Source organism: Uloborus diversus, chromosome 2 (assembly GCF_026930045.1).
Source record: "Uloborus diversus isolate 005 chromosome 2, Udiv.v.3.1, whole genome shotgun sequence".
Lineage (NCBI taxonomy): Eukaryota > Metazoa > Arthropoda > Arachnida > Araneae > Uloboridae > Uloborus > Uloborus diversus.
In genome coordinates this window covers 49,695,112-49,702,084 of record NC_072732.1, presented here as the reverse complement: position 1 = coordinate 49,702,084, position 6,973 = coordinate 49,695,112, and the positions used below count along the sequence as shown (strand labels likewise).

The 6,973-nt window shown below is 36.8% G+C and overlaps 1 protein-coding gene across 2 annotated transcripts in view; it reads left to right on the top strand.

Moving 5' to 3' along the window:
* The first annotated feature begins 393 nt into the window (after positions 1 to 393).
* LOC129217023 (uncharacterized) overlaps positions 394 to 6,973 on the top strand; it is a 150,637-nt gene continuing 144,057 nt past the window's right edge. For both annotated transcript variants that reach the window (XM_054851256.1, XM_054851255.1), the window contains exon 1: positions 394 to 554. The gene's annotated coding sequence lies outside the window, so the exon portion shown is untranslated. The remainder of the gene's footprint in view (positions 555 to 6,973) is intronic.

The following is a 6,973-nucleotide window of genomic DNA, read 5'->3' as shown; positions in this document are numbered from 1 at the left end:
CACTTAATAAGTCAGTTGTTTCTTTAAACACGTGAACAGATCATCGCAATCATTTCTCATTCGGTCCTTAGTTTTAAATTTAGAAAAGTGGAGGGGCAAAGTTCCTTTACTGTTGAAAGTGCGAGGGCATTTGCCCCCCTTGCCCCCTCGTACGAGCCGCCTATGGTACAAGGGTGGTCACAACTCCAACTTCACAGGTTTTACTGTATTAAAATGTGGTTCTTTCTCAAATGCAATTTTTCAGAGAGTTCTTAAAAAGCGCAACAGATGGCGCCACGAAATCTAAACGTGAGTAGGAGGGATTTCCACAATGCGTAGCGGAAGAGGGAGTGTCCATCAGAGACAAACGGTCTGCACGCACAGCTGTTCTGAGTCACGGATTGATGGCAGCCAGACGGTGTGTAACCGCTTGTGTGAACTGTGCATATGGATTCCTCCATGCATGTGGCTTACTATCAGTTCGGTTGATATTCGGATCGGAAAACAGTGTTCTCTTTTGGATTTAACAAGCGCTTGTGCATTTTCAATTAAGTGAAGGAATATTGACTCAAAAAGTAAGTAATAACTGATTTTTTTTTTTGCATGCATAATTTTGTGAAATATAATAATCAGCTGTTTGTTAGATCTCTATTTTTTAAAATCCTTTGCTTGTGCAGCTGGCACTTGCACAGCCAAAAATACCTTCTGGAGGGAGTTTTTTTGATGAAAAATAACTTCTGAAGTGGATTTTTAAAAATCAAAACAGCTCTTTCATATGCATAAGCTACTGCATTAGAATTTGCTCTGAAATTTGTTTACAATATTGTTCTAACTTTGTAAGAAAAAACTATTTTAAGTTAAAAAGAAAAAAAAAAAAAAAACTGTAGATTTCTCATTGAAACAACTTTTTCCAATTACAAGTAGTGCAGAAAAAGAATAGGAATAGATGTAGTGTTAGTGTAATACATTTTTTCGGGATAAACAGATTAACAATATGCAGTAGAAGTAAGATAAAAGCAAGCAATACAAATGAATTTCCGGAATACTGCATTCGGGATTAACTAAACAGCAAGATATGAAACATGTGAGTCAAAAAATTTATCTCACGTTACAGAGGTGTGAGAACCATGGTTTTGACATTTTTAATGCAGGATGTGGCAAGGAGCTGAATTTGACATATTTTGGCATTTCTCCAATTACCCTTTCCCATTTTTGTAAAAAAAATTAAAAAAAAAATACATTTTAAAATTTCTGGTTTGTATCCACACTTTTCCAAATTTTCATCGATTTCAAGTACTTTAAAATGAAATGTATTTTTTCAAGTACTTCTCATTTTTTAAGAACAAATCATGAAATTTTCGGGAGAAGTGGGCCTTCAACAAAGCGGGTGCCCTAAGCTATAGCTAGCTTAGTTTATATGTAAATCCATTTTTTTAAAATTTCAATTTATTGTTTTAACTTTAATTTGTTGAAATAATCGTTGATTACTTTAAGTATTGCAACGGAATGCATAGCTCGTTTAGCGAATATTTTCATTTATACACTTTCTCTAATGGTTTCAGTTCAAAATAGTCGTTTTCAACACATTTTCAACAATTCAGTGACAGCTTTACTACTTGTAATACAGTGTAAGTTGTCCCCCCCCTCAGAAAAGGATATTCGCTATTCTCTTCGTTTTCATTTCTGAACTATTCAAAAAAGAAAAGTCATGATTTTTTATTTTAAGATTTTGGAAGGTGTGTTGTTACTATGTGTAAACAAAGACTGAAGGGGTACTGCCCCTCCCCCTCGCCCCCTACCTATATTCCCTCATGTTTCCCTTACTTTTACTACTAGCAATTACAGAAGCAAATGGCACACGAAGAAAATACGTGCATATATTAAAATAAAAATAATTATATTTTAGAGTGTTTATAAGCTATAGTTAAAACAATGACACTACGATGAAAAATATCAAACGTTGCAAACTGATCAAGAAAAATTCATAACACTAAACGAATTTATCGCATGATAATTTACAATTTTTTCACTAAAAATCAAAAGTTTGAAATTTTTGTTGAAAGTAAAAATCTAAAAATAAATAAATAAATACAAACAGACAAATTTTCTATCTTATCTTTTCAGAATACAATCGCGTACTCTTAAGTGTGGAACTATTTCAAACAGAAATATTTTATTCTCTTGTAATATTTTAGCGGCCCTTAAACTTCAAAATATTTTTACGGCCCTGTGCGGCTGCACAGTTTGCCAGCCCCTAAGCACGGCCCTGCTTATGTAGGGTTTTTTGGTTAAAAATTTCTTCTGGAGGGGGTTATTCGATCAAAAAAGCCTTCTGGAAGGGGTTTTTCGACCAAAAAACCTTCTGGAGGAGATTTTTCGATCAAAAAACCTTCTTTAGAGCTTTCTTTTGATCCAAACATCCTTTCATTTGAAAAAAAAAAACCCTAATGTATTAGAATTCGTATTTATGTTAATACCAATGCCTCTTTGAGGTGTTTTTACCTCCAAACCATCCCCCTCCTCTTCACTGCACCACTGACGCACAAAAATTAAAAAAAAAAAAAAAAAAAAACTAATTTGCATGCCATATAATAAATATAAAATTATAATTTGAAAGTTTAGCTATTAAAGATCATTGCATCAATTTCTTCAGTAGTGCAATGTTATAAAGGTGGGCTAAGAGCTTTTAACTTTCCCCAATCCGGAACAAAACTTTGCAACAGAATTGTGATCTAATGGTAATTTTTTATTACAAAATGTCCTTATTTATTTAGGAGAGGATGTTGTTGGACATGTATCACGTGACGTAACTTTCTTCCGCAAGGGAAGAACTCAATAGTTGAAGTAGCCCCTTGCCAGTTTGGTATCTGGGACCCTTTCCGCATAAAAATAATAAAACTTATGCTGCTCCGATTCCGAACCGGGCTCTCGTAAGGGCCAGACCCCTAGTTTCCGACTAGTCTGACATGGCTTCTCGTCGGGCCTGGAGACAGCCCTTGCATCTCTGAGACAGTATATGTACATCAATGCACAAGAGCTCACATTAGTTTGCTAGTGTTTGTTCACTACAGACCCGTATCTGCGTACCCTTAGGCCCAGCAGTGCGGGGGGAGGAGGGCACGTCCTGAAAGGGCCCAACTGCTCAAGAAATGGAAAAAAAAAAAAAAAAAAAAAAAAAACCCTAGCCCTAAGATTTATTAACGTTGCAAATATACATTGCTGGCCTCTGAGGAGGGATTTTGTTGCATGAGGGCCCAAAATTTATAGCTCCGGGCCTAATTCACTAAAAGTAATAAAAAGAATAAAGTGCGGTGGCAAATAGCATAAAAAAAAAAAGAGTTTAGACTTCGAAAGCTTGTGTGAAAAAATCCCTCCTCCTCCCCTTACTTAATTCAATTAAGCTTCAAGGATACATATATTCTTGTTAATTAATACTGACAACTAACGAAAAATTAGATGATGATTTCCTAATAGTGGAAAATTCCCGCAACGCAGAGGCATGGGAGAAGGAAATTTAGGAACTTAGTACCAATTATAGCTTCTAACGTTCAGGTATCGAAATAAACGTTTGCGAATTGAAAAGTGCAAGTTCTAAATAACAGCTGTACCAAGTTCTTACTGTTTTCAAGATTCCACGATTTCAAAAGTGCTAAGAATCAAAGTTAATTAATTTTTGTTTGAACTACTGTCGTAATTCATGCGTAGTTTTGAAAGTGCAAAGCATTTAAACTGGAATAATAAATCGCTGAAATTGAAAATAGACAAGAAAAGATGGTCTAATATCATGCAAATGCTTCTGTTAAGCTGTTCAAAAGTTGTATCTTATGAATAATTATGAAAATAGATACAAGAAAAAATTTAAAAATTAGCTTGAATTTTGACATCTGGAATTCAAATTATGTTTTTCGCAATCACGAGTTGCGACAGGGCCCAACTCATTGGATGCTATTGTTTCTAGAAAACGCTCCTGTACCCCCAAGCCTACCCCTCCTCCTGGGCGGTTACGTGTGTATAGTTGTGTGTGTGTGTGTGTAGGCGCGCGTGGGTGCATGTGTAGGCTCGTGTGTGTGCGTAGACCTATGTGAATGCACGTAGGCTTGTGTGTATGAGCGTGTGTGTGTGTATGAGCGCGCGTGTGACATGGACGCCATCGACCAGGAGAAACGGATTCCAGGAGGCAGTGCTCGGAGCCGTGCCTGCAGAGGCCGGTGGGCGATGGTGCTGGTGCCCCTGGTCCAAGCTGAAAAAGGAACCACAACATCAAGGACGGTGAAATGAAAGCAATAAGCAATCGTGATTGCTCAATAAATGAATGACGTGTTAGTTTCGTTTCATTGTTCCGTCCGAGGAGATTTCTCCACCCTAAAGTTTACAGAGGGGAAGGGACGTATTATGCCTCTCCTTCCCCTGATCCTCTGTGTACATATTCTTACGAACGAATTTTCTGCTATTTTAATTCTTTTATAATGTGTTCCTATGAGCAATTTTTGACCTAGTAATAGTTGGTGAACGTTTTAAGGTGTATATGTTCCAATAGCTAAAGTGTTTAATCTTTTGGCGCTTATGAATAGATTACAAAGAAGTTGTATTTGAAATTTCTCTTAAAGTCGAAGATTGGTTTTGAAATTCACTATTGCAATAACGCCTCTAAACAGTTCTAACTATGCGCGTAAAATAAATTATTAAACTATTGAAAGCAGAACATATGATGAACTATTGATTGCATAACTTTATTGTACAGTCGAACTCTGTTATAATGAGCCTTGATTTAACGAGAATCCGGATTTAGTGAAGAAATCAGAATTACTTGGTTGGTACAATGTTAAGGCTATGGGAGCATAACTCGCTTGAACGAGCAAACCCTGCTTAAAGAGAGCAATGAAGCCTCCGTGGATCTATGGTAGAAGCTGTGCTTCATATGCATTCCCTTTATATATTTTTTAAATTTTGTGGAGTAAAGAAGCATTTAAAAATTATGTATGTGTATTATGTGTATTAATCAAAAATAATGACACAAGAAAGAGACATTCAGACAATTCAAAGTAAATTAGCCAACTTCTTTGGAACTGCACAGTGATTGAAAAGAAGAAAAAAGGCAACTGTAACGAATTTTTTTTCACAAACTCGTTTTTTACGAGCGCTCGGTTATAACGAGCAAACATCGCGGATCCTTTGCGCTCGTTATAAGCGAGTTCGACTGTGTATTACAGTGAAACCTGTGTAAGTTGACCACTTGCGGTGCACTACTTTAGTGGTCAACTTAAATAGGTGGTGAACTTACAAAGGTTGATTTATATGATAATGGCTAATTCCGTGCCTGAAAAAAGAGGTCAACTTAGGCAGGTAGCCAACTTACAAGCGTGGTCAACTTAACAGGTTTTACTGTACTGTGTATAGGAATATACATCTAATCCCTATCTTATTGTAAATTAACGGCTAAAATGATACGTGATTATTCTTGATGAATCGATCAGCTATTCACAGATATTTTCAATCAATCCTAAGAACTTCTTAAGAGTATGAAATGCTACTAAAAGAGGCTTCAATTGTGCATCAAAAAATTGGAAGTCACGTAAAGAATGTTTTTGAAATTTCATTTTATATGTACGCTTTAACAGAAGTGGAAAGTGATTCTGCAAATAATATAGCTTTATGAAAGAAGAAGCAAAAAATAAGCAAGAGTGATTTTTTAGAAAGTGAAATTAGAGCTACAAAGATAATATCTGAAATTCGACGAACAAGAGATCAATTACGTCCGGCTTAGGCTGAAAAAGAAATCAGTGGAAGTTGACTCGACTTCCAATGACCTAATTTGGCAATCGGTTTTTAGACTTTACACGTTGCATGATCAGGGCTGATGAGAGGTCATGTCAGCCTAGTCAGAAACTAGGGGCCTGGCCCTTAGAGGATCCCGGCTTGGAATCGGAGAAGTATAAGTTTTAAAGCTTTTTCGTAGGGGGGGGGGGGGAGGGAACCGTAGGGACCAAACTGACAAGGAGCCCGCGTTGGTTGGCCTACGCATGATGGCTATGGCATTAAATTAAAAAATTGTACTTGTAAAGAAATTAGGAGATGGAGGGTCAAAATGTGTTTATCATAGTAAAAGAAACAAGGGAGCTAGTTTATAATTAGTGATAGTGAGAATTAGGGTAATTTCTTAAGAAATCGTTCTCAGGTTAGCGCAATTTTCTGAGCCTTTAAATGTATTTAGATTTTTAAAACGATTTTTCTCTCATGTAACGTTTGGCTGCTTCTGGATCCTCTGAATTAATTCTATTTTTGTTTGTTCAATTTCAAAAAATGGTCCGACCCCCAATAACAGATCCCGACAATTTTGATGATACCCAGTAACAGATAGGATGATGAAAAGATGTGTACCGGACAGAGAATTCCCCTTTTCTGTTCGAAATGTGCAAAAGTTCTTTCTATTTAGATTTAAAACATTATTAAATTCAAATGAACATGAAACACCGGCAGACCTCGTGGTGCCATTTCATAACCTTCCGCCACTGCCTTGTAAATACCAACTGGGCTCATAAAATGCACTCTGATAACACGAGATGGTTGCACCGTATTCATGGGTCGCAGCAACATCAGTTTCACCCGCCTAAAATTCTTATTATTTAAATCCAAACTTACGACTGTCTGTTACTGGACCGTTACCCTAATGGTTTTTCTAAGTTCATAACCTTCAACCACTGCCTTGTAAATGCGAACTGGCTCATAAAATACACTCTGATAACACGAGATGGTTGCACCCATGGTAGAGACGAGATGGTAGCAGCAACATCAGTTTTACGGGCCTAAAATTCTTATTATTTAAATCCAAACTTACGACTACCTGTTACCTGACCCTTGTCTGCTATTGGTGCCGTTACCCTAATGGTTTTTCTAAGTTCATAACCTTCCACCACTGCCTTGTAAATACGAACTGGCTCATAAAATGCACTCTGATAACACGAGATGGTTGCACCGTATTCATGGGTCGCAGCAA